Raw genomic sequence first — 24,341 nt, forward strand, 5'->3', positions numbered from 1 at the left:
CTGTGTGTGTGTGACTGTGACTGTGTGTGTATTCACGTATTTTACTACGTAGTATCTCATTTTTTAAAAAAAGAAGTGTTATTGGAGCAACAAATATTTTTATCTTTGAAAGTGAAGTACAATGCAGATTGTAATATCCACAAGAAAATTGTGGCATGACTTAAGTCTTTTACTCTATGAAATAAAACAAGAGCCAGGATAGGCTTTGTATTCCAAATCTGCCTGGGAAAGGCCGTATTCTAATGTGGCCATATTTTATATTACCACCAGAATTAAGGCGTACAAAGATCGTCGCGGCGTTTGTGGTGGACAGATGCAGCATGCTATCCCAAATCCTGTAAAAATGAATAGCTTGTGAAGTAGTTATAACCTGATGCATTAAGACTTGAATTTGACTGTAATTTCACTGTCTTCGTGTCCTGTGAAGCCGCTGCCTGACTTTAACTATTTAGACAGGTCTATAAGTGGAGATATCTGTGGTGATTCATCTAGTAAGATACAATAATTACCCTGCTGTCTGTCAGTCCCCTGGAAGCAGATTCCAGTGAAGACTGAATTTCTGTTTGGCTGTGTCAGAGCGACAGGTATCAGCTGTCTTGCTCATCGTTTAGTCTTCTTTCCTTTTTAGACTAATTGGGTATGAGGAAAAATAATTTCTTGTGATTTTTAAAACCAGAGTGAGTCTTTTACTTGTAGGAAGTCAAATCTCTAGTGTGTTTCCCTTCTCCTTCTTGAAAATACTGTAAGCATCCAGTAGCCCCATGCCAGTGTGAGTGCACCTCACTTTGAAAGAGCGGAATTTTAAGAAAAAAAAAATACTTTGTAAAAATATTCTCAGAGTGCGCTGCATGATCTACAACTGGCTGTAGGATATCAAATTAAAGAGACTTTTACTAGTTCCATAAGTCCAATTTAATTGTGGATTTTGTTTTAGTTTGGTATGTTGTTTTATTTGTTTTTTTTTAGCTTGTTTCAAGTGAATAGTGTTTGAATGATATGCCCAGTACAAATTGTATATTTTCTGAAGGACTTGAAATACTGAACCAATAATACAACTTTATCCCTGGGCTATTGGCGTGAAAACAGAAGTCAATTAGAAAAGCATTTAATGTGTTGCTCCTTCTAGGTTTTTATTGAAGTGTTCAGCCTCGTTCTTATTGAGGACTATAAATCTCATTAGATTGACTTTAACAAAAGGGAAAGCCATAACATGAAAATTTTCATCTGTGCCAGTTTTTTATTTTAACTGTTGCTTTGATTAGATTTACTTTGAGCAGGTTTAAGTGGTTAGTATCTAACAGTAGGAGTTCCTGTTAAGGATAGCTCAGCTGAATTGATGGCAGCTTGTACTGAAGCACAGCTGACGGTATTAGTGGCTAATCCAGCACAGTGCTCGATCTGGTGATTCACTGAAGAATAAAATTAAGCAGCTATGCTAGTATGTGAGTTTATTGTCCGAGTATACTGAATGTTAGCCCCATTTTAGGCATCTATATGTGGAACTCCCTAACAAGGACTCTTATATCAAGCATCTAATTGAAAATTATGATTACCCAGTAGCATTGTTTGGTGAAGTTGATCTGTAAATTAGCTGTTGATCATTGAGATTTTAATTATCCTATTTACTGGATTAATCATCTTTCAGTGTCTGTAACTTGAGAATTACTCGTCTGTCCCTTCTGCATTCAAAATTGTTAGTACCAATTTTCAAGAAAACAGAGAATGGTTCTTAAATTCTGGCTTGTAAGCAAAGGTGTATGTTGAAAGAAGGTGTTCTTATTTGACAGGCTAGTGTAATTTGAAGTGGAAGTCAACCCCATACCAAAAGCTGATGGATCATTCCCTGTCCTGTTGAAAGGGGCTTTGAAGAAGCCGAGGGAATAATAAAAGCTGCTTGGAAAAAATCTGTAAGTCTGAAGAAAAACTGCATTTGAATTTGATACTAATAGCAACCGTACTGAACTGTACTGAGAGAAAGCAACCAAATGCAAGAGAGAAATGGTCTCTAGCGGTTTGCTTCATCCCGTCTTCAAGGTTTCTAGCAAACTTTTTTTTTTCCTCCCTCTTCTCTTTCCCCCTCAGAAGGGATATGCAAGGTCAGACCAAAGGGCTCAGAGCCTTGTTTTTTGCAACAGTGGATGCCTACAAAAGAGTAAAAGGGTAAGTGTGAAGTGATACCAATAGCGATTTGTGATTCAGTGACCTTCGGAGGTACAGGTGATATCTTTGTATTTAATAGCATGTAGTGAGCTTCTCTGTTTGTTCCTGAACCCACAAACTCCGTACAAATTGTTTTGGAGTCTAAGCAGAGTTCTATGGTGCAAATACATGTATGAAGGAGTACTACCTCTTTTGTTCTGAATTTCTGCCATCTGGTTTCACTTGGCAAGTTCTGGTCCTCGCGTGAGAGCCCATGAGCGTGCGCCTTCTAGCAAACCCTGCCTGAGGGGAAGATCTTTATCAAATACTCTGGCGTTCTAGTCTGAGGCCTACCAATATATTTGTTTGTTCCTTGGTTATAGAAATTGTTCTCTACCCTTTAGATATTCTTGTTGCTGTCTTTTTGAAACTTTTCCACTGTTTTAAATGTCTTTTGTCTGTTTGTGTATGTAAGGGTTAATGTGCGCACAGTACTCCTGTGGTTTCTATGTGACATGACAGAGCTATGAAAAAACATTTCTTAAACCTGAAGGTTTTCTTCCTTAGTAGAAACAGTCAGCTTGGAGTCCATGACTGAATATGTAAGATACAGTTGTGTTTTTTCATTTGCATAACAATGCATTACCTCTATTAAATATCATTTGCTGTTTTACTGCTTGATTTCTTGATCTTATATAGTTTCTCTGTAATTCTATATGCTTGGGACCCTGTTGTTACCTTGAATAACTTGATATCAAATATTCCCTGATAACTTTTTGCTTTTGTGTTCACCCCCTTCTCAAAATCATGATGAATAGTACACGCTTGAGCTCAAATCCCAGCAGGTCTGATTAATTCATACTCTTTTTGTTTTTTTAACCAGTTACCATCTATGTGACAACCTTCCTTCTTACCCTTGATAGCCTTGCTGAGTGCCCTTAGGAAATCCAGGTAGTCTTGTGAGCTGGAGCACCTGTATATGTTTTTATTGACTTAGATAAGTCTGACAGATTTCTGAGGAACGGCTTTCCTTCACAAAAGCTTTAGTGGCACTTCCCCACTATAACAGGTTTTATACCTGTCAATTTAGTTCTTTAGAATAGTTCTTACTGATTTGCCTAGCACAAACATTGGGCTTACCTGGTCTGTAATCCTCTAGCCACAAGTAGTTCCTCAGAGTCGGCAGTGTATTTACTTTTGGCTTGTTTATTTGTGAGTTTTCACTGAACCTACTAGTAGTGGTGGTGGTTGTTGTAGTGGGTTTTGTTTTTTGGTTTTTTTTTTTTTTTTTTGCATTTGGACACTTGAATTTTTTTCTTTCCTCCCCCAAAGCCTCTCTTATCCTGCTATTTAGTGATGCTGATCTTTTTGGTCGTAAATGTCTTGACATAAATGATATGCATTTTATTTGCGATATGTTACGTTTTCTGTAACGCAGAAGAGTGCCTTCCTGTTTTTCACTGTGGGTATTTGGTCAACTTAAGTTTTGCATAATGAGAAGGACTTTGGAGATGAGGCAGAGCTCTTGGCACTCATTCCCTTTGGTTCAGCCTATGCTCATGTTAGTAACTCTGTATCACATACATAAGTATTAATCCTAGTCAACTAGTTGTCCAGGAACCATCTTTTTCTAAATAATTATAAATTCAGTAAACATTCATATTTTTTTATACATATGAAGTTATAACTCTGCAAAAGGACATTTATACTTTAGAATTATTTCTATTAAAATAAGGAATAAGCTTAATGGATACATATATAATCATTATTCCAAATAAGTTTGAGAGCCTTACAAACAGTTTCAGCTAGCTAATAAGTAAGTTTGAATGGAAAAATCAGATATTTTCCAAAAGGGATCTCAGTAATTTTAACATGAGTTTTATTAGTTAATAAAAAGGACTCAAGCTGTATTACGTTTATTAAATAAGGATCTGAAAAATACCAGTGGACTTTGAGCACAAAGGTGCTGCTAAGCTTTAATGTTTCTTGCATAGAAATTTGTATGCAAGAATTCACGGCTTAATTCAGTTGTGTTCTTTATCGTATCTAAAAATAAAAAGTATTTTATCTGGCTTTTGTTGATACTAAATACAACGAAGGATGCATAACCAGCCAATCAGATCTTTAGTGATGTTGACTGAAAAAACCCCCACCTCTCTTGGCATTATACCATTTTTGTAGTATAGAAAATGTGCAGAAAATGTAATTGCTATGGGCAGCAAGAAGAGCGTTCAGGTTAGATTCCTGAAGTTGCTCTGAATAGAGGTAAACTTGTATTTGTGTGTGGAAACTCTTACTAGATTTTTAACGGCAGTTTGAAAAGTAAGTGTAAAGTAAAGGGAATGGCACTAATAAGCTAAATTTTTAGACACTGTCAAGGATTTGTCTTACAAAGCAGAGTTCCTCTGTGAGGCAATTGTCCTCTTGCCCATCTTGAGTGTGCTTCTAAAACTAACGTCTGTTTTCAAAAGAAAAGCAAATTTCTTAACAGAATAACGGAAGGGGAAATTCCTTCTGTTTTGAGGATAAGCTGTAGGCTTTCTGTCACAGTGTAGCTAGAGCTTTTGTCAGTATAGGTAAATATGTAGCTTTGGGAAAGGTGGTTCCGGCCTGATCTTAATTTCAAAGACCCACTAATATAAATGGATATTAACCTGGAAAACAGCACTAACAATTTGGGCAGCACTGGCATTTTTATGTGTTCTGGCACATTGTCTGGTATAATTTTCCAAATGAATAATCTACAGTCATATATTAAAGACCATCACCCAGACTGCTTTTATAAGCTTTGGACAGAAAATATAAACCTATGTTTTCCTTTACACTTATTCAAGAGCATGAGCGCACAAGCTATTGTATCTGTAACACTTAGTATACCCATGTTTAGAAAGGAAATAACTATATAAATGTAAATGGTAATATATGAACTCATAGCACACCCCATTTTATCCCATACCCAATTGACTGCTCAATCCAGTTGTGGCCACATAAAGAGTGAGGGACTATAAAGAGTCAGACTTACCCAGAGGCGTGGAATAGCTTAATAAGGGAAAAAATACAAATCTCATCTCTTCTGATTTAGCAAATACATTTTGTGGATACTTTTTGCTCATTTCCCCGTCATGTCATGTCATGGCCAAAAGCTCTCCAATGTGAAGTCTTCAAATGAAGAAACGAGCTAAGGAGGATTTGGAGAAGGTTCTTTGGCTCAGGTATTTTACTGTCCTCTTGGCAGGTTGTACAAGCTCCATAAGATCGTTCAAGGCCCCTATGTGTGTTTTTTTTTTTTCTTTTTTAGGTTTGCTGTAGTGTGTTGAGAATGCTAAACCTGTGGTGGAGTAAGAGACTTGTTGCATCTCTGAATGTCTGGAGTTAACTGTTCTGATAAACTTCAAAAATTTAGCTAGCTGAAAGAAGAACAACACAGAGAATAAACATTATCTTTTTATAATATTTGTACGTCCTAGTCCTGATTTTGCTATTGTTTCCTGATATCTTTAGCCAAATGAAATTAATATAAATAAAAGTGTGGAATGTTTGAATGCTCACTTTTTCTCAACTATTTTTGTTCCTGGTTGTTTGAAGTTATTTCTCTTGAGTAATGTTCAACAGCTATTTAATATGCTTTCAGTGTAGAAGGGGACATATACTCCTTAGTGGAGCAAGGCTTAAATATTATGTGATTGGCACACTAGAAATATGTAGCACAGGCAAAACTATGAATAGAAACAAGGATGTAAATGATATTATGTAAATAAGAGGAAATGACTGATCTTTGAACTCTGCGTATGTAGTATTCTGCACATGACAAATGTTTGGTTTTCTTTTCCTGTGGTTCTCTAGACCCAGGTATGCACTATTTCTTGGCTTTATTTGAAAAATGTTCTTTCCACTTGAGTAGGCCATCCATCACAAAGCAGGCAGCTGAGAGTTAAATGAAGATGTGAGAACATAATGGGGAAAAAGGATTTGAAATTGGTGCTCATTTCCAGAGAACATACTTTAAAATGTATGTGGAGAAGGAAGAAATTTTACATTTCTGTGATGCAGTGTTTTGAGAGAGGCATTTTGAGGTAGAGCAAATTCAACGAAGCTGCTTGTGTGATCATGCCAAAATTGAGAAAAGAGAGCTAAAAGAGGCAGATATAAAATATGATTGTGGAATCCTTTTTAGGATGACAGAAGCATGTTTAAACTCTGTTGTGGAACTCAGCTGTATATAACTTCCTGAAGAATTTACCAAGTTTAGCGAAAACATGAGTTGCATAAGTCAGAGCTTTAATAAAACCATATTAAGCCTAGTTATAAGCTTAACACTGAATCGTATTTCATTCTGTAATAGTGAGGAGTTTGGTACTGAGACTTAATATGCAGCTAAACATGATATAGAGCACCGATCTTATAGAGCAGCTCATTTTAATAAGAACAGATACGATCAAAAGTGTTTGAATGTGAACTGTTGCTAAGAAGCTTTTAGGAAGAAGCAAAGATGTTTTAAGTATTCACCATCTCATTTCTTGATAAATAAAAAAAATCCCATCTTGGGCTTTAGTGTTTTCCACCATACTTTCTAATTCTGTACTGAGTTTAGCAAAATGAAACTTATTCCTATAATATCTTTCTAGAGCTCATTGAAATCAGAATCTTGATCTCAGCATATGGAAGTCTGGCATAGTACTGGTGTGCTGTGTGATAACAAGATTTTGTTTTGGATATCAATATAAAAACTTCTGATTAATGAATGTTTCAGCTCCCAGTTCTGAGTTTTTTTATTTTCATCTTATGCCAGCTTTATCGGGTGAAGGCTAACACACAATTCAGAAGAATAATTATTTTCTGAAAATTCTATATACGGAATTTATTTTCCTAATTATGTATTTATCATTTTTCTTTGAAGAGATGTTCAATAATTTGCAAGTTGGAGAATTTCTACTCACTTACTATAAAACATTTTAATGAGGTTTGTGGATTTTGAAACTCAAAAGTATGCCATTTTAAAGGAACACTTCCAAATTCAGTGAGAGGCTTTTCTTTTGCAAATGACATTTTGCATTAGTAGACTAAAATAGTATTTTACGTGCTTTCCATAGTATTTTGAATTTCATCAGTCGTCTTAGGCAGTTACATTGTGAAAGTCATTAAGAGAATAAAATACAGATGCACTTAAAAGGAAGGGTTTTCCCCTCCCAAAAACACTCCTACCCTGAAACTTCCTTAAGCTCCTCCAAGAAGCTGTGCAGATGTCAAGGTTTGAAAAACTGCAGAGAGCTGTTTTTTTTTTTCCTTGAGAAATTATCTGTTATGGGAGATAATATCCACAAAAATTAAACTTCAAAGCAGACCTTTTAAAATAGGAAACTGTTCTATAGTTGAAAGGAAATTTTCATAATTTGTATTCATAATTTGTTTTGGGGAACAAAGGAGAATATACCTGAAATAAGAGAATTGTGTTCATTTCAGTTTTAATGGATTTTCCTTCTTCCTTTGGCTTCTTTTTTCTTTTTTCCATCCATCTCCTGTATCTGGCAATTACCAACTACAGATCAGCTGGACTTAGATTTGTAGAATTAATATTTCTTCAATAGCAATTATTTTAAAAAAGAGAAAAAATAAAAAGAGTAAAGAGCAGAGTTTATTATGGGTCCTGTGTGGATGAAAACTTTTCTCACTCAGGAGACAATGTTTACTATGATGACATCTTTCTTTGAGAAAACATGTTGCATTTTACCAGTTTGAATGACTGAGTTCAGAGAGCACCAACAGGGTAAATGATGAAAGGTGAAGTGATGAGAGTAAGATAAGTCTAGATAAATATATGAAATGTAATGTAATACTCATTTCTTTCTTCTTCAAAGAGGTCAATGATCTCTGGTCTCAGTAGCTGGTAAGGAAATACTGAAATTCAGACCAGGGAGCAGACTTTTCTTAACCTAAAGGTAGACTGTAAAATTCACTAGAATTTTTGGTAAGACCTTATAGCAAGTTGTCTTGTAAGCTAAATACCAAGGTAGTATGCATTACAAATCAGATGAATGCAGTTAGTGTTACGTGGTTATAATTAATCTTTTTTGTAGTGATGTGGCATTATCTCTGTGGCATATGAAATGGGGTGCCTCAGTTTGTTCATGAAGATCAAGTTCAGCTCTGGCATCGCTCCATTGTACATCCTGATTCCTGGGTTTGTGCCTGGAAGGAATTTATGAAGTAAAAGTACTATCTATCATTTTGTGCGTGTTTATAGGCAAAGGGCAAGGATAAATGTTAAACTAATTACCTTAGTAAATATGTTATGTTTTCATGCCAGAAGGATTTTCAAAGCGTAGCACTGTAGCGTGCCATAAACTTCAGATAGCTGTGACAAAAGGTGCAGAGTCTCATACTGAATACTATCACTTTTCTATATAGATATCAAAACCTCATTTTTAAAGTTAGTTGTGGATGTCAGTGAAACTTAAGCATAATATCTTGCTTATCTGTTTACCATTGCACCAATCTTTATAGGCGGAGGATTTGGTGCATGCCTCCCAAGTGCCAGTGTTGCTTCCAAAATCATTTAAATACTCCTATGCTCAGCTGTAGCAGAGCCCAGGAACTGGGCTGGGTTGCCTTTGTAAAGCCTCAGCAGCCTGCCTGGCTTTGTTTCAAGCTTGAATGATAAGCAGAAAAGCACTTTTAAAGAAAAAAAAAAAAGTGCTTACTGCCTCGGGCATAGCTTTTGTCTTCCCACAGGAGGGGAAAGATGTTGTATAGTGTAAGAAATAAATGCAATGAGTGTTAAACTGTCTTTTGCTTTATGATGCTTTGTTTTGGTTTTAAAAAATGCATATACAATAAATATGGAAAGAAGCCTGTGAGGCAGAAAAAAACAAAACATTGAAGACCTCTCTAATGCGTGTATCTGCCTTTGGAGAAATTAAAAATGTTAATCTCTCTATGGAAAGGCATAAATATCTGTTTTGCTTGACATGCAATTTGTGCATATGAATAAAAACTTGCTTTTGATATCAAAGTAAGGAGTTTCATTCAGAAAGTAAATGGTTTCTTTATGTATAAAGAGATTTAAAGTGGTGGTAAAGTTTTTCTGAGCATAACGTGAACTGCTTGTTGAACAAGCCCTAGTCTCCCTTCATTTGCCCCAGTCCCCTGCTCCTCCCCCCACCCCCAAAAGCTGTCCTGAAATCACCAGAATAGGATAATTCTTAGAGTGGTTTGGAGAGCTTTTAAACAGATTTGTTGTCTTTATCCAGTTTATGAATTGTGCTGCTTAGTGTTCAAATCATATGTTATCCTGAAAAGATTTTCAGGCTATTACAGTGGCATCATGTAATTACAGTGAAGCACATGATGATAGCATTTAAGCCTTAGGATGCCTTGCAGTAAACTAGTGCAAATAATTATCTGTGCATCAATTCAGATTTGAAAAAAAAAAAAAAAAAAAAAAAAGAAAAAGAGCAAAATCGATGCCGCTCAGTGGCTGAGTTTTCCATATTCCAATTAATGATTTTAGATTTGCCTTAAAGTTCTAAAATTGTTGGGAAGTAGGCCATCTCATGCCGATATGAAGCGTCAGGCCATTTTAAATTAAAGACCGAGCATGCTCATATCGAGTACCCACTCTTAGATATTGCTGTGTGTGTCTCAGCTCTCGGTTAGCAGAGCTGTCACTGAAGTAGAGGAGAGCACAGCATGCCCTTTTGTCGTCATTCGATCCGTGAGCGTACGATTTATCCTGGAACGGGGGACCTGAGATGTGAGATATAAGCCTTGCTGTTAGAACGCCAGTGGTTTTGGTGAGTTAACGTTCATCTCTTCCCTTTTTAATGCCTTTAGATGTCTCAGATAAAACTCGGCTTCATACTTTTCTCCAAATAATGGTGTCTATTTGAAATGTCTCTGCTGTTGTTCTCTTAAAGCCTTGCTTCAGGAAAAAAATTCTGGTGTGTATGTATTAGATCATTTCTTTCCTGAAAGGGAATTGCTTTTTTAACAAGAGTGCTAGGCTGTTATTTAGCTCAAAAAGCCCATATAAAAATGGGCATATATATATTCTAATCAGAAATTAACTGACTGTTCTGACTACAACAACTGATCATGTTAAAGAGCAGTGATTTTTGTCTCTTTATATTCTAAGTTAGTTTAAATCTAGATTATCTGTTTTGTGTATCTAGCATTTTAGAGGGAGTTAGAGTAGTGTTGCAGAAGAGATTTTTATTTACATAAGACAATGCAGAAAAATGTTTACTGTACTTGGTTTCAATGCAAATTTCTAATGAAAAAAAAGTTAATTGCTGTCATCTGTTCAGTCTCGATGGAGGTGCATGTATTTCTTTTCTTTTTTTAACCAGCTAAGAAATAGAAAATGACACCTTAGGGTTGTTATGACATAATTTTCACAGAATCTTTGGTAGCATATAATAGGAATTTCTGAACAATTTTATAGCATTGATACTAGCTGATATGTATAGCTGGTATAGCTCAACATTCAATTAAGTTTTAAGTGACTATATGATGGCTATATTTATAATTAAAAGTATTATCAAAGTTTAATTTCTTGCATTTTTTTAAAAAAGCTTTCTTTCCTCTAAGAGCATCTGCAAAAGAATACTTTTAAATTCTCTAAAGTATATGCATTTAACCTGTAGAAAAAAGTCTATCAGTAACATAATTTTAAAATATGTGGTAAACTCCTCCTCCCTCCTGTCCTCCCCAAAATGTTGGTTCCTAATCATACTTTCCCCTCAGTGAATAAAGATGATGTAAGATCAAATGTTTAACTGGACTTTTATGTGTTTTGAGGATTCAATTGTGACATAGTAGAACTACTTCCTAAAATACTAGTCATCACTGGATTGAGATTGGAGATGTTAATTTTAAAATTTCACCTATTTATATCTAGATAGATAATATAAATCTCTTTTTTCCAGGTAAATACGCTTTATTCTGCAGTGGTTTTATATATATATATATTATACATAGACACACACACACACACACATACACACACACACAAATATACATATGCATATACATACACACACACATATATGTATACACACACATACAGACACACACACATACATACATATATATATATATAGTGTTCTAGATCAGAGTAGAAATGCAATGGGAAAAAAACAATGTCAGTAAACTCCTTGAGCCTAACAAAGATTCTTGCTAAGCATAACCCCTGTTATGATTCTGACTGACTTGATTCATAGGGGAAAAAGCAGTAAACTTCCGAGTTTTATTAGCTTTGCAGCCTTCCTGACCCTCCCTGCTGGAAGGGAGACAGGACTGCGATTAGCGTGTGTCATTCTTGAGCTGGTGAAGAACAGCTTGCTTGGCCTTCTGATAGACCTCTCAACGAAATCATCTAAACTGATATAACAGTAAAGATTTTTGAAGTAAAGCGTGAGAATAATAAACTTATTTGAAGTTTTGCTGTGCAAAGGGTTCTCAGAACACATCAGGAAACCTGCACTTTAACTGCGAAAGCAAGACTGTAGAATGCAGTTATCCGGCAGATGATAAGAGAGAAAGACAACAAGGGTAACCTGTGTTGTGCAACGGGTATTGCTATGCTGACTTTTTTACTCCAAAGCATTTAATATGTTTGTAATAGGTTTTTGCTCTTTTAAATGTGCTGTTTCGTAATGGTGACACCTTCAGGTGCCATTAGCTGTGAGCTTGCAATTTTGGAAAACATGAAGAAGCCCAACGGATTTGTTATAGGAGAGTTTCCAGCTGAATAGCAAGCTTGGAAAACCTGTTAAGACATCTTGTAGGAAGGGACCAATCAGATGAGAAAGTCAGAGATGCGGATCCGTGGCTGAGGAGCAAGCAGGGGGAATGGCAATGTGAGAGAAACGGAGTTATAAAAGGTAAGCACACGCAATGAAAGGAGCACTCGGCTGTTTTGGCAGTGTTCGGTCACCACTGCAAGCACATCAGTGTGGGATTTCTGGTGTGAGTCACTGAAGATGTTGGAACTCTCGTGTGATTCTGCTGAGATTCCATCACTTTGAAATAGCACGTATAAAACATCCTGTTTCATAGATAGGAAGGGAACAGCATTAGTCTCACAGAGTAGACAGAAATTTGTAAGTGTTAAACATTTCAAGTTACTTCTTTTTATTACCTTAATCCTGTTTTACTCTTCAGAATGATATCTGTCCTTTCCTTGAAATAAGTGCTGATTTTGGTAAGCTTTCCAAAAAGAGGAATTCTTAAATCCTAGTTATAAAGGTTAACTGAAGTTTTACCGGCAGACCTGCTCTCATCTATACGCGTTTTTCTTAGCTCATAAGTCTACTTTTGGTTGTATGTGTAGCATTCAAAGAAAAAAAAGCCTTCTGTTTGTGATCTTAGCTAACGGCCATTGTGCGTTAATAGGTGAACCTGAGGCCACAGAAAGCCTGACACCCATATTTCACCTTTTACTTTACTATAACTTTGAGTGTTTTGTTAAGTTTCTTATGTGTATACTTGTGTGCATATATATACACAAATATACACATCTATTATTACAGTAGTATATTAGGTGTATGTGATTATATAAAAAATGTGAGAGAAACGGCTGCTGGTCATAAACGTTTACTTGGAAAGCACTTTAATTGCTCTGAATTGGAAAGTAAAATGACACACGGTAGTCAGTTTTGTTCGGTTTCAAAGAACGTTATTCAGTCATTTTACGTGACAGTCATTAACAGGATTACTTTTATAGATCATTGTATTGTAATTTGCAATGAAATACCGGAGTATAAACTTTTAAGTTCTTATGACTCTGCTAGGTAGACCTACCTTTAAGATTTTCAGAAACTGTAGTTTTTTGGAAGCATCTGCACTGTGCTCAGTCATGTGACTAGCAATTTAAAGTATGTAATTCGCCTTGTTTAGGATTTGTTGAAGAGGATGAAAAAATTGATTCACTTTTCCAAGTGAATAAAAGGTGTCTGACTTGTTTGGTGCTTTTTCATTAGGAGAATAGTATACTTGTAAGAATGCTGTACTATTGCAGTGGTTTTAGTCATTTTGGGTGTTTTTTAGTTGCACAGCCACCAAATTTGTGGAAAGCATTTCATTTACAAGAACATCTAGAGTATACGCCACTGCGGAAATAATGTTTAAATACACTTTGTGCTACTTTAATCTTTTTTAATAAAGATATTTCTACAAAGTTAGAAAAAAAAATAGGGAAGAGATGTGGAGGCTGGAGAAGTGAAGAGGAACTTCTTGTATGGACATCACTTAAATTCCCTGCCAGCTATTTTTTGAATGATTAAAATATTTTGGGCAGTGAAGGCTCAATCTTCTTCCATTCAGGTTTAATGGAAAGATTTTACTATTACTGACACTCTCAATTCATGGGACAGATGGAGAGCTGTGACAATTTTAAAACTGGAGGTTTTGTCTAAAAACCTGGTTGGCATTCTGCATCCAGTTTTCTTGACCCATTTCAGATAGCGTGCTACAATCTGATACTTACAAATGAGGAATGCTGTTTTCCAGTAACTCTCTTTATGGAGTGGAGAAAGGAGTAAGAGCTATGTTTCACAAGTATGAGCTAAATTTCCTTTTCCAAATGGAAAAGGAACTGCACAACAGTACTCATTTAAATTAATTAGCTCTAAAGACAGGATTGGCTTGAGATTTTGTGTAAGTATTTATGGTAAAATAAAGAAGACAGTATAAATTCTTTCTGTATGTGCATAATATAAGTTGTGAAATAAGTTTTATTAAAATGAAAACATAACGTTACAGGTTCCCCACAAGTTACTTGTTTTCATTTTATAATGAATTGCCTTATTTTATTTATTTATTTATTTTTAATCTTCTCAGCTCTTAGTTTATGCTAAGAGAGCGGAACCAGTAAGTGGTGGACTAAATGCCAGCTGAAAAAGCTGAAAATCATCTCTACTTTTTCAGTACATTAAGGTTTAAAACGGATATTAGATAGTTCTGTAAATTCTGGCAGACTTTAGCTGTGAGTTTATTAGATCAGTGCAATTCAATAATGAATATTTATTTGGGAATATGTAACAATAAACCTGTTGAAAATTATTTTTGTATAAAATGAGCATTGGGAATTTTATGCTTCCCAAAAGAAGACCAAGAGTAAACCATTCCCCTTTGTAGGTCGGAAGCTCATCATCTAGCAGCCAAAGAAGGGGACAGAGAAGAGAAAAGAGCAAGGGGGAAGGTATGGGAATGTTTCTCAAAACTGTATGTAAATTTTTAGGGTTTTTCCCCATGTGTTTTGTGCATGATGCAGCACAGGTAATCCAAACATCTGTCACCTTATATAATGTCTTCAGCTAAATATATATAGGACTTCCCCCCTTCCCCCCACACACTGCCCTATGTATTTTTTTTATTAGAGAATCTGGAATATCATCTTCTGCTCCAAAGAACATCAACATTTGAAATATCATTAGGCAATTCAGTCTAATGTACTTTTCAGTTCTGTGATAGGGAGGCAATGGCTTAATATATAAACATTTCAGTGGCTTTGAGAAAACTAGAATAGTGTTGTGGGATCTTGAAACTAATTGGAATTTAATGGAGTCATGTATCATACAGCAACGTATTTGTTTTTAAGCTGATGGCAAACTGGTGGTCTCCCAAAGCTATCTACTATCACAGGGCTTGAATGTAATTCATGTTGTTTCTTTTTTTCTTTTTTTTTTTTTTAAATCTAAAAATCTTAAACCAAAGAGAGCTTCCTAGTTATAGGGAAGTGATTAATTCAACTTTAGTATTTAAAGTTGTTCCACACATCTGTGTAGCTATAGTTATATTGCAAATGCTGCCTTTGTATCTTTTGCCTTTATACAAACACTAATGTGTGAACGTTTTTTCCAGGGAACTGCATAAGCAGTAGAGAATCCCTCATTTGCATGAAAATTAACATATGGGCAATTAAATAAAGTCTAGTGAATCAGTGAAAACATGACGTTTGATGAAGTAACACCCTTAGTGGAATGACCCTCAAGCTTAACTTTTCATAGTGCAATATTCACTATGGCATATTTTTACAAATGTCTGTTTTCAAGGGCAAATTAAGTGCAACTCATGATTATATTTAAAAGCAAGCCTGCTGTACTGCACTTTATTTTAAATTGTGCTGGTTCTTTCTCACAAGCTGAGATATGTGAAGGTGATATTCAGCATATGATGAAAGCTTTTGAGGCAAAAATGTTCTGCCGAGGATCAAGAAAGGTGCAAAGGTTATTTTCAGAATTGTTATCAAAAAATCGAAAGATCTAGTTTTCAACAGTTTTGCTAAGCAGAAATTTGCTTGATATGAGAAATTGTTATCTTCACTGGGAAATCTAAGAGAATTTTGCATTTATTTTACATTTTACTGATAAATGGTATAAACCATTTTTTGTTTCTTAGAGAAATGAGCCTGAGACATCAAGGCTGTCATATCCTAGGTGAGAAAGAAACAGCCCGGTTTAAACAATGGCATGTTCTGTAATGGTAAGCCATCTCTTCCTCCCAAGCCGCCAACACTTCTGTTTTCTGTATGAGCAAAGAAAAGACAGATTTCTTTAGTATCTTATCATTTTGAGGCTGTCAAAGTTAAGTGCTTTAGTGCCTTCTGTGAAAGTATCTCAAAGTGCAGTATGGTTATATCTGTAATATATTTCCTGTGGAGACAACTTCAGTTATCTTTCTGGTAAAATCTGTCTGTTGTTCAGTAGATCACAGCACTGCTAGCGTGTAAGGCAGGATTTACGTGGGGGTTGGGGGGAAAAAGGAGGAGGCATGACTCAAAGAAAATAATAATAAGAGTGATGGAATTTAGCCAGGTGCTAAAATTATATCCTAGAATGCATCTTGCTGAAACACCTGTAACATGAGCATTGGTCAATAGGAATAGGAAAACCAGCTGCTTTGTGCCCTTTGGAGGACTCCCTGTTGAGACCTTTCTTGACTATATTTTTTTATACCTAGTTTGATTTTGGAAAATGTTACTGATGGATTTAGGCTGACCTTCGTTTCCAGCTGCTTAAATGATCAGAATAAGTTGATATTACTTCTGTTGCAGCATTAGTAGCTTAAAGTTTCTATTGCATTTAGTTACTTCAATTATAGGATGTATTTTATATCATGGTATTACAAACTGGAAATGGAAACAGAAGTTTGCTTAACCAAGGTCACACAGAAAGTCTAATGAAGAAGAAAGTAAAGCCGAAGGGTATAGTCCAAATGTAATTAGCTTAGTTTTGTGACCCGAGTGACTGTCGATAAAATATCTTGGATATTGAAATGTAGCCTTATGGCCATGTGAGTGCAAAGCTCCACCTGGCCCAATAGGAGGAAAAGCCAAATAGCCCCAGAGGAACTCTGTGCTCACAGGGCTGTACTGCGTCTGAGACTTCAGCTTCTACCTTTGCGTTATACCATCTAGATACTCTGGGTCACTTGCAGTTAGTTCTGGTATCTTAGCATGGCACTGCACTGTGTACCATGATGATACATTCAAGATCCTTACTTTATCATCTTGGGATCACTGCGTGTCTTATTCTGTAGTGCTTCTTATTGGAAACATAATAAAATTGATGTTTTGATCCATTGGATATTGTTAATTTCATTAAAATGTCTCAGTGTTGAAGTCAAGTAAAAACACCTTAGATTTGATTTAACTAGAGCTCTTAAATGTATTAATCAATGTGAGACTTCAGTCAGATAAGTTATTTCATTTCTTCACTTTTCTGCTATAGTAACACAGTTATTGGAGAAGCAATATGTTATCTTCTGACAACTAAGTTGAAGTGATATTGAGATACTGACTTTTCTCGGTTTCATATGTAAGTTTCTGAAAACTTCTACTGGACCTACATAGAGCAGAAAACAATTTAAAAGCTAGATGAAAGAATAGCAACACAGAAATGGAGGATTAAAAGTAAGAAATGAAGGAGTCAATGCTGATATTGGAGTGTGTGTGTGTGTGTAAATGTACGTGTGTGTGTGTATATATATGTAAAGGCTAGTCAGTACATTAGATTGTCCACTGCTGTGCTGTGGTTTATGTAGCATTTAACCTCTAGACTTTCTGGTCTAGAAAGCACTTCAACTTTTTAGACTCTTTTTTTTTTTTCTTGATAGCTAAAAGGATGAGTGAAAATGTTAATTATTCTCCTGAAGACATTAGGAGAAAAATGGCTGTGTTAATGATTTTAAAATGTTTCCAGCTGGTTTTCAGCAAAGCTCGGATACCTCTGCGGTATGGAGGAAGAGCTTGAAATTTAGAAGATCAGGCCCTATTTGAGTGAAAAGCAGTTTGTTCTATCCACTAATAGCGTGAGGTTTTTGTTTTTTGTGCAGTGCCTCTTGCAAGCACTAGTAACATTTTTACATACTTATTTCTAAAGATCTAGGTATTGTGATTGGTGAATATACGTCCAGCTTTCTGTAGGTTTCTTTTATGGAACAAACACAGAAATTTAATTGAAGAATTATAATATTAAGTAATAATCAGTAAGACCTTGCACCTTCTGACCAAGAAAGACTAGAAGGCTTAGACAGCAGTAAATTCTTCTGCTGACTTTTACTGATTCTGTTTATATCACAGTCCCTGCTCTGGAGGCAGGAATTATAAATTACACATTTTTATGGTTTAAAGTTACTGACAAGCAAGTCTAGCATGTGATCCGTGTTAGAAGCAGAACCCAAATACATAGAATGAGGAAGTTTATAACTTCTAACTACATGGTGTTTCAGAGTGTGCCAAATTACTTGTAACTATGCAGCTGATTACCACTAGTTCTTTCTGTCAAAATATTAAGCTCAGGTTTTCTGATAGTCAGTATTCGCCTGTGTAGCCATTAGGTGTGGATCATTAAGATTTATTCTACAAAGAGCTGAAATGTTCTGAACGTGTATTTTCATGGAATCGCTGGAAAAAATGATGGTATGTGTTTTACCAGTCAGAGATGGTGAATACTTGATACCCTGGTTTTTGAGATACCAAGATGATTACTTCAGCAGTATTTTATGTGGTATACTAAATTCTCTCATGGAAAACATACCAGCAAAGATAAACAACTACTGTGCACCAGTATGAACTCTTTCAAACTCATTAAAAAAGAATGGGAGTCACATTCTTACAAAGCTTTTTGCCACGTCTTGGTCTTAATCCTCAAGGATTAAGGGAAGTCTACCAAATGCTTTGGAAAGATGAGCATGGGAATTAAATTAGGTCTATTAGGTCTTAAAAATAATGAACTCAGTGGTTTCCTGTCCACTTCAGCTAATCTCACAGTTTTGGTACCTTCCCCTTTAGGAAATGATCTGGCTCCATCTTCTCGATAATCTCCCCATAGGGACAGGTAAGCTCCTGTTAGGTCCCCTGGAGCCGTGTCTCTTCCAGGCTGAGCCAGCCCAGCTCTGCAGCCTCCTCGCAGGGTGGGTGCTCCAGCCCCCAACCATCCTGGTGGCCCTCTGTTGGACTTGTACCAGTTTAAGGACTTTCTTGTATTGGGGTGATGACAAAACCAGACATGGTATTACAGAGGTGCTCTAATGGGTGCTGAGTAGAGGGGGATGATCCCTTCTCGCGACCTACTCCTGTGCCCCTGTTCACACAGCCGAGGAGGCTGTTGACCACCTCTGCTGCCAGGGCCGCTGCTGGCTGGTGCTCAGCTCGCTGCCCACCATGGCCCCCAGGGCTTTTTCCACAGAGCTGCTCCCCGAGCAGTCAGGCCCCAGCCTGTGTCATTGTAGGGGCTCTTCCTTGCCGGGGGCAGGACTCTGCCTTTGCACCTGCTGAATGTCCCTGAGGTCCTGTTGACCCTTTCTCTTCTCTCTCTGTTTGAACTTCAGCTGCTGCTTATCCCATGTTTATACCCATCTAGAATACATGGTCATCTCTTAATGCTAGTCTAGCCAGACTGTAGGCTTCAGTGAAATCTTTAGTCACTTCATTGGACGTTGGCTTCTAGAGCTATATCATTCCCTATTTTCCTGTGATTTATTTGTGTTCATGACATCTTGTTTGCTGCAGGATTTTCTTTGGAGTATAGGCTTTGAACAGTACTGTATCTTTTGTTACTAAGTGGAAAACTGTGTGCCAGTTATTGCCGAAGGGTTGCCAAAGCAAATTATATTCATAGAGTTGCGTATTATCATCTTGCAATACGCGAGCATTTTCTTAGAAAATACAACCACCACGCTTTTCAGCTTTTTTAGTACTTCACTATGCCAGCCAGAAACTTTGAAATGTTATAATGGTAATGTTACTGGATTTGCCTGTTGCTTTCCTCTGTTACATTGTGGCAATATTAAACATTTAATAGACTGTAGGCTTAGCAGCAATCATGCTTTTAGATGACAGTTTGGTCACACTGAATTCAGATTTCTAAGGGTATTAGTCACTATTTTTGTGTATTATAAAATTTTATAATAGAGGCAGTTATTAGATGAGGCTAAGTGGCGTATCAGATGCCACAAATGTAAGCCAAAAATATTTGAAATAATATAATTTTGCAGTTAAACTTTGAACATAGTAACCTACTACTTGCATAAATAATAATTTTACTATATCTATGATGTTTTCTCAAAGTGGGACTAAATATCAGGATTGTTTTTAAAAATATTCATTTGGTTTGACTTTCAGAAAATACTATTTTTAATATGCTCACTTTAAAAAAAATTTTTGAAGCTTACGGTGAAGTATCCCTCAGGTATTCCCATTAGAAAGAATGCTAATAAGTATAGATACTTATCTACCCTTGGTATCTCTTTGCTAGCAGCTTTCTGTGTCTAGTCTCTTCCTAAATTTTAAAACAGAAGATTGCTGCTGATACTTTTTTTGAAAGTATTTGTCATTTTAAAGATGGCCTTTTTTTCTTTATCATTACCTGAGAAAATGCCTATGAACTTTAGGATCATAGATCAATTTAAAATCTGATTTCCTTATCAGATACTTTTGTATTTATCTATTCTTATAACTTTTTTACATAAAAATGGATTCAAGATGAATGTTGATTTAGACTTCTGTTTATTTTTTTGTAGATCAAAATCTTTTTGCTTGTTCTAGTTTTAAAGAACCTACAAGAACTGTATTATAAGAGGAAATGGTGCTCATAGAGTGGTTTCTTTCTGGACTAATTTTTTTTTTTTTTGCCGCTAGGGGGAGCAGAAGACTAAAACAGACTTTAGGGGATGGACTAAGAACATTTGTCTTGTGCATTAGAAGATTCAGCTTCTAGTACTGAGCTGTGCGAGACTGGAGTCTTCACTGCTGGCTTATGTTTATAGTGAATACAAGTCTTAATTTAAATTTCTCTCTTTCTCTCTTTTCTTTTTATTTTTTGAAATAGACATATTTCATATTACTATGCTGGATTAAACATCGTGAAGTATGCTTTAGAAAAGGAAGGGCAGGGAGGAAAATAGCCTGTAGAAAATAGCCTCTTTAGTATGAAGAGTAGGTTGTGGCTGATGTAGCCTTAAGGAGGGTCCTAAAATTCTTCTCTGAAATTGTGCTACAGCCACACTTAATAGCAAGCACTCTTTGGTATGAGAGAGATACACAAATACTGCATTGCTTGGATTGACATACAGTTTGCTTTATTTAATAGAAAGTGCTGTAGCTGAGCAGAAGGCACTTTTAAACAAATAAATAATATACAAATGGCTGTTGCTGTAACAGAGGTTTGACAGATCCTTCTGGTCCTCCAGAAGTTAAAATGTTGCTTCCTTCCTCTAAGAGCATTGGAAGGAAGAGATTATTTAATTTTTGTTGTTTATTTTTGTTTTAATTACATAGCTTAAAATCAAAGGCTGTATACAGTAGGGTACTATAAACATGTTATTCTAGAAAGGCTAGCAACTGTAGAGGTTGACTCTGTTTATTCACAGACAAATCACACTGAATACATTGAATTTTTTTAAGGTTCTCTGTCAGCATTTATTTGCTAGTTTTATTGAGGAAAAGCGTCCTACAGGCTTTGCCATCCCTGCTGAGATTGCTGAACTAGTAATGTTCCTGCTGCTGGCAGGTTCTACTGTGCATCTTTAACCTGTTTGATACTTGGGCCAGAACAAGGCATGCCAGTTGTAAGCCAAGATCGGGCTTTTCCTTTGGAAAAACTTGTTCCTTCTAATCTGCCAACAGCAAACAGTCAATATTCCTACTTCAGAATTCATTACTGTTTTTGTTCATGGTACCTAAAGCGTAAACTAAGTAGAACAAGCCGAATGTTAGAGTAATGCATCACTGCTTTCAGTCATGGATTTACGGAAATTTATTGCTATTTCTGCTCTATCCACTAGCCAGCCGGTAGGTCCTGGGACATACAAGGAATTTGGTTGCAGCCAGATCCACTGATATCTTCTCTGTGAGGCCAGAGTGTCATTTGTTGTTCCACCTCTTCTTTCTTATTTTGACAGACATGAGCTGGCTCAAGGCTTTTTTTTTTCCTTGTAAGAACATAAACACTTTAGAAAGAAACAGTTCAGCACCTTTTTATTCCAAAAATCCTGTAATCTAGACTATTTTTCTCCTTATTATTTTAGACACTATACATGTAATGATAAAACAAGCTTTGCACTTCATGAAAGCCCAAAGTTTAAATAGAGCTCGTCCATGTTGCTGTGAACAGCCAGGCATTTGGGGACTGTCATTCAGTTGAGCTTAACTGTCATTTAAAAATAATGAGCATCACTCATTCATCTATCTACGCTTGGTTAATGTCCACACAGTGCAGTCCATAGGATTTTATCTGTTATTCAACTGTAATATTCTACTTCTTCAAGTATTCCTTCAGCCTTGCTGAGAGGCTTCTGCTGTTCTATGTTAAGTGGGCATAATTGTAGTTCCTTCTTTTTTGAAAGAGAGTTTCTTGGTCTAGTGCAGATGAGCAGCTTGCTTTTCACTTTTTTCTATGCAAGAAAATATTTTTCTATGCAAGAAAATAGATACCTTGTTGCTATGTAAGCCAGCCAGACATGTGTAAGTCCATTGAAGCAGACAGTATGCATGTGATGATGCTGAGCAAGCTGGCCGATGTCACTACCAGACTGCTTTTTATCATCTTTGAAAGGCCTGGTGTTTGAGGGAGGTTGTCTGCAAAAAGGCAGACATTACAGCCATCTTCAAAAGAAAAAGAAGAAAGATAATCCAAGGAACTACAGGTCTGGTCAGCTTTAGCTCAGTTCCTGGGAACATTATGGAGCAAATTCTCATGAAAACTGTTACCAGATCTGTGAAGGCTGCAAACAGCCAGCACAGATTTATCAATGCTTGACCAACCCGACTGCTGTCAATGATGAACAGCTGTTCAGGTGAGGGGGAAAGCAGTACATGTCATTTACCTTTAGCAAGGCTTTTGATATATTCTCATATGATATACTTGTAGCCAGATTGAGAGGATGTGGATTGAATGGATGGACCACAAGGTGGGTGAAAAACCTGATTGCACTGTTAGCCACTGTTGATCAATAGTTTGAAATCTTAAACTGGTGACTGGTTACAAAAAGTGTTCCTTAGCATTGATATGGAGATTGACAGTGTTTAACTTGATCAGCAGTTGCTTTAATTACTTTAATTTAACTTGGACAGTGGGACAGAATGCACCCTAGCAACGTCTGGGATAACACTGAACTCGAGGGAGATCGGTGTGCTGGAGGACAGGGCTGCTATTCAGAGAGGCCTCAACAAGGGAGAGAAATGAGCCCTCAGGAAGAGGCTGAAGGTACAGCAAGACAAACATGCAGGGAGAGGACTGACCGGCTAGGGAGCAGCATCTCAGAAAATGGCCTGGGGATCCAGGCGGACAGCAGATTTCAACGTAAATCACAATTATGCTGTTGCTGCAGTGGTGCAAGCTGACCATGTATTGGCTGCATTAGCTGTAGTGTAACCAGTAGGTCCAGGGAAATAATCATTTCCCTCCACTTATCCCTTCTGAGGCTGTCTGGAATACCGTTTCCAGTTCTGGTCCCATCAGTATGAAAGACAGAGATACAAACGTGAGTGCGACCAGCATAAGGGCACTAACATGGTTACGGGGGCAGGACAGGTGACGTAGAAGAAGCTGAAGGTGCTTGATTTGTTGGCTGAAGCAAGAACATAGTTGCAGTCTTCCACAGCCTAAAAGGAGTGTATAGAGAAGACAGAAGGAGATTCTTTTGAGAAGTGCACAAAGAAATGGCAAGAGGCAGCGGTCATAAATTGCAGTAAAGTACATTCTGACTGGATAAAATAAAAAAATTGACAAAGTGGGCAAGCTCAGAGAGGCTGTGGTATCTTCATCCTTGAGGATTTTCAAAATTCGGGTGGAAAAGGCCCTATGCAATCTCACCTGATTTTTGAATGTAGCTCGGCTTTGAACATGAGACTGGATTAATGACCTCTATAGGTCTTGCCCGATCTACATTTTTGTATCAGTCTGATTTCTGTGGAAAACCTTTTTTGACCTAAGATTTTTAAATAGCATAGTACTTGTCTTGTGGGCTATTTGAAGATAGCCATTATGTTTATCAGATGTACTTTCCCTAAAGCGGATAGATGTTTAAAGACCTTAGTATGAGTGTAAAATCCTAAATCTGAGGGAAAAATAGGCAAGGCTTGCGTATGGTCATCTATACATATGTATCCAGAGCAATTTTACTTTCCTCCTGCTCCTTTGATGCATTTCTGTTGTTATGACTTTATATCTGCTTGAGTGAAGAAAAAAGTCTTTTTTTTTCCTTACTTGAAAATTCCCTTTCAGATAAGGTTTACTGGAGCACTCCCTAACTCTCTAGGGTAGTCTGTTTCAACAGTCACAGATTGTGATCAGTTGCTCTACTCTGATTTAGACTGTTAGGATTAATCTTAGCTGTCTTACATTTTTATGATACTGAACTCTTTGTTTACGAATAAAATGCTTCTGCGCTGTATGCTATCTCAGTTCACAGGCTCTTCAGCAGTGGATTTTGGTTTTTTTTCTGTGAAGTAGTGATTCTTTTATTTTCTACTGAAGCAGAAAACTGGAAAATAGCAGCAAGCAGGTTTAATTAAAATATTAATATTAAGTTTTTCCCTCATTCAAAATGTAGCCCTTCCATGATGGTAATCTACCATTTCTGGGCAGAAACTCTCTTTCAACTTCCTTGGTCCTGTTTGTCTTCAAGCACCATGTGCTATTACTTTTCAATCTTACCCTGAAATCAGGCCTGGAGGCTGTTAATGAAACTTAGATTCTACT

The 24,341-nt window shown here is 36.6% G+C and overlaps 1 protein-coding gene across 18 annotated transcripts in view; it reads left to right on the forward strand.

Moving 5' to 3' along the window:
* The window catches only part of PLEKHA5 (pleckstrin homology domain containing A5), a 173,144-nt gene that overhangs the window by 52,620 nt on the left and 96,183 nt on the right, over positions 1 to 24,341 (forward strand). The window contains exon 1 of one of the 18 annotated variants that reach the window (XM_068948501.1): positions 9,791 to 9,929. The exons of 16 other annotated variants lie outside the window; for them this stretch is intronic. The gene's annotated coding sequence lies outside the window, so the exon portion shown is untranslated. Of the gene's footprint in view, positions 1 to 9,790; positions 9,930 to 14,319; positions 14,339 to 24,341 lie in introns of those variants that run through there. One more of the 18 variants, XM_068948512.1, reaches the window with a different exon arrangement.

The sequence above is a fragment of the Struthio camelus genome, chromosome 1 (genome assembly GCF_040807025.1).
Source record: "Struthio camelus isolate bStrCam1 chromosome 1, bStrCam1.hap1, whole genome shotgun sequence".
NCBI classification, from domain to species: Eukaryota; Metazoa; Chordata; class Aves; order Struthioniformes; family Struthionidae; genus Struthio; species Struthio camelus.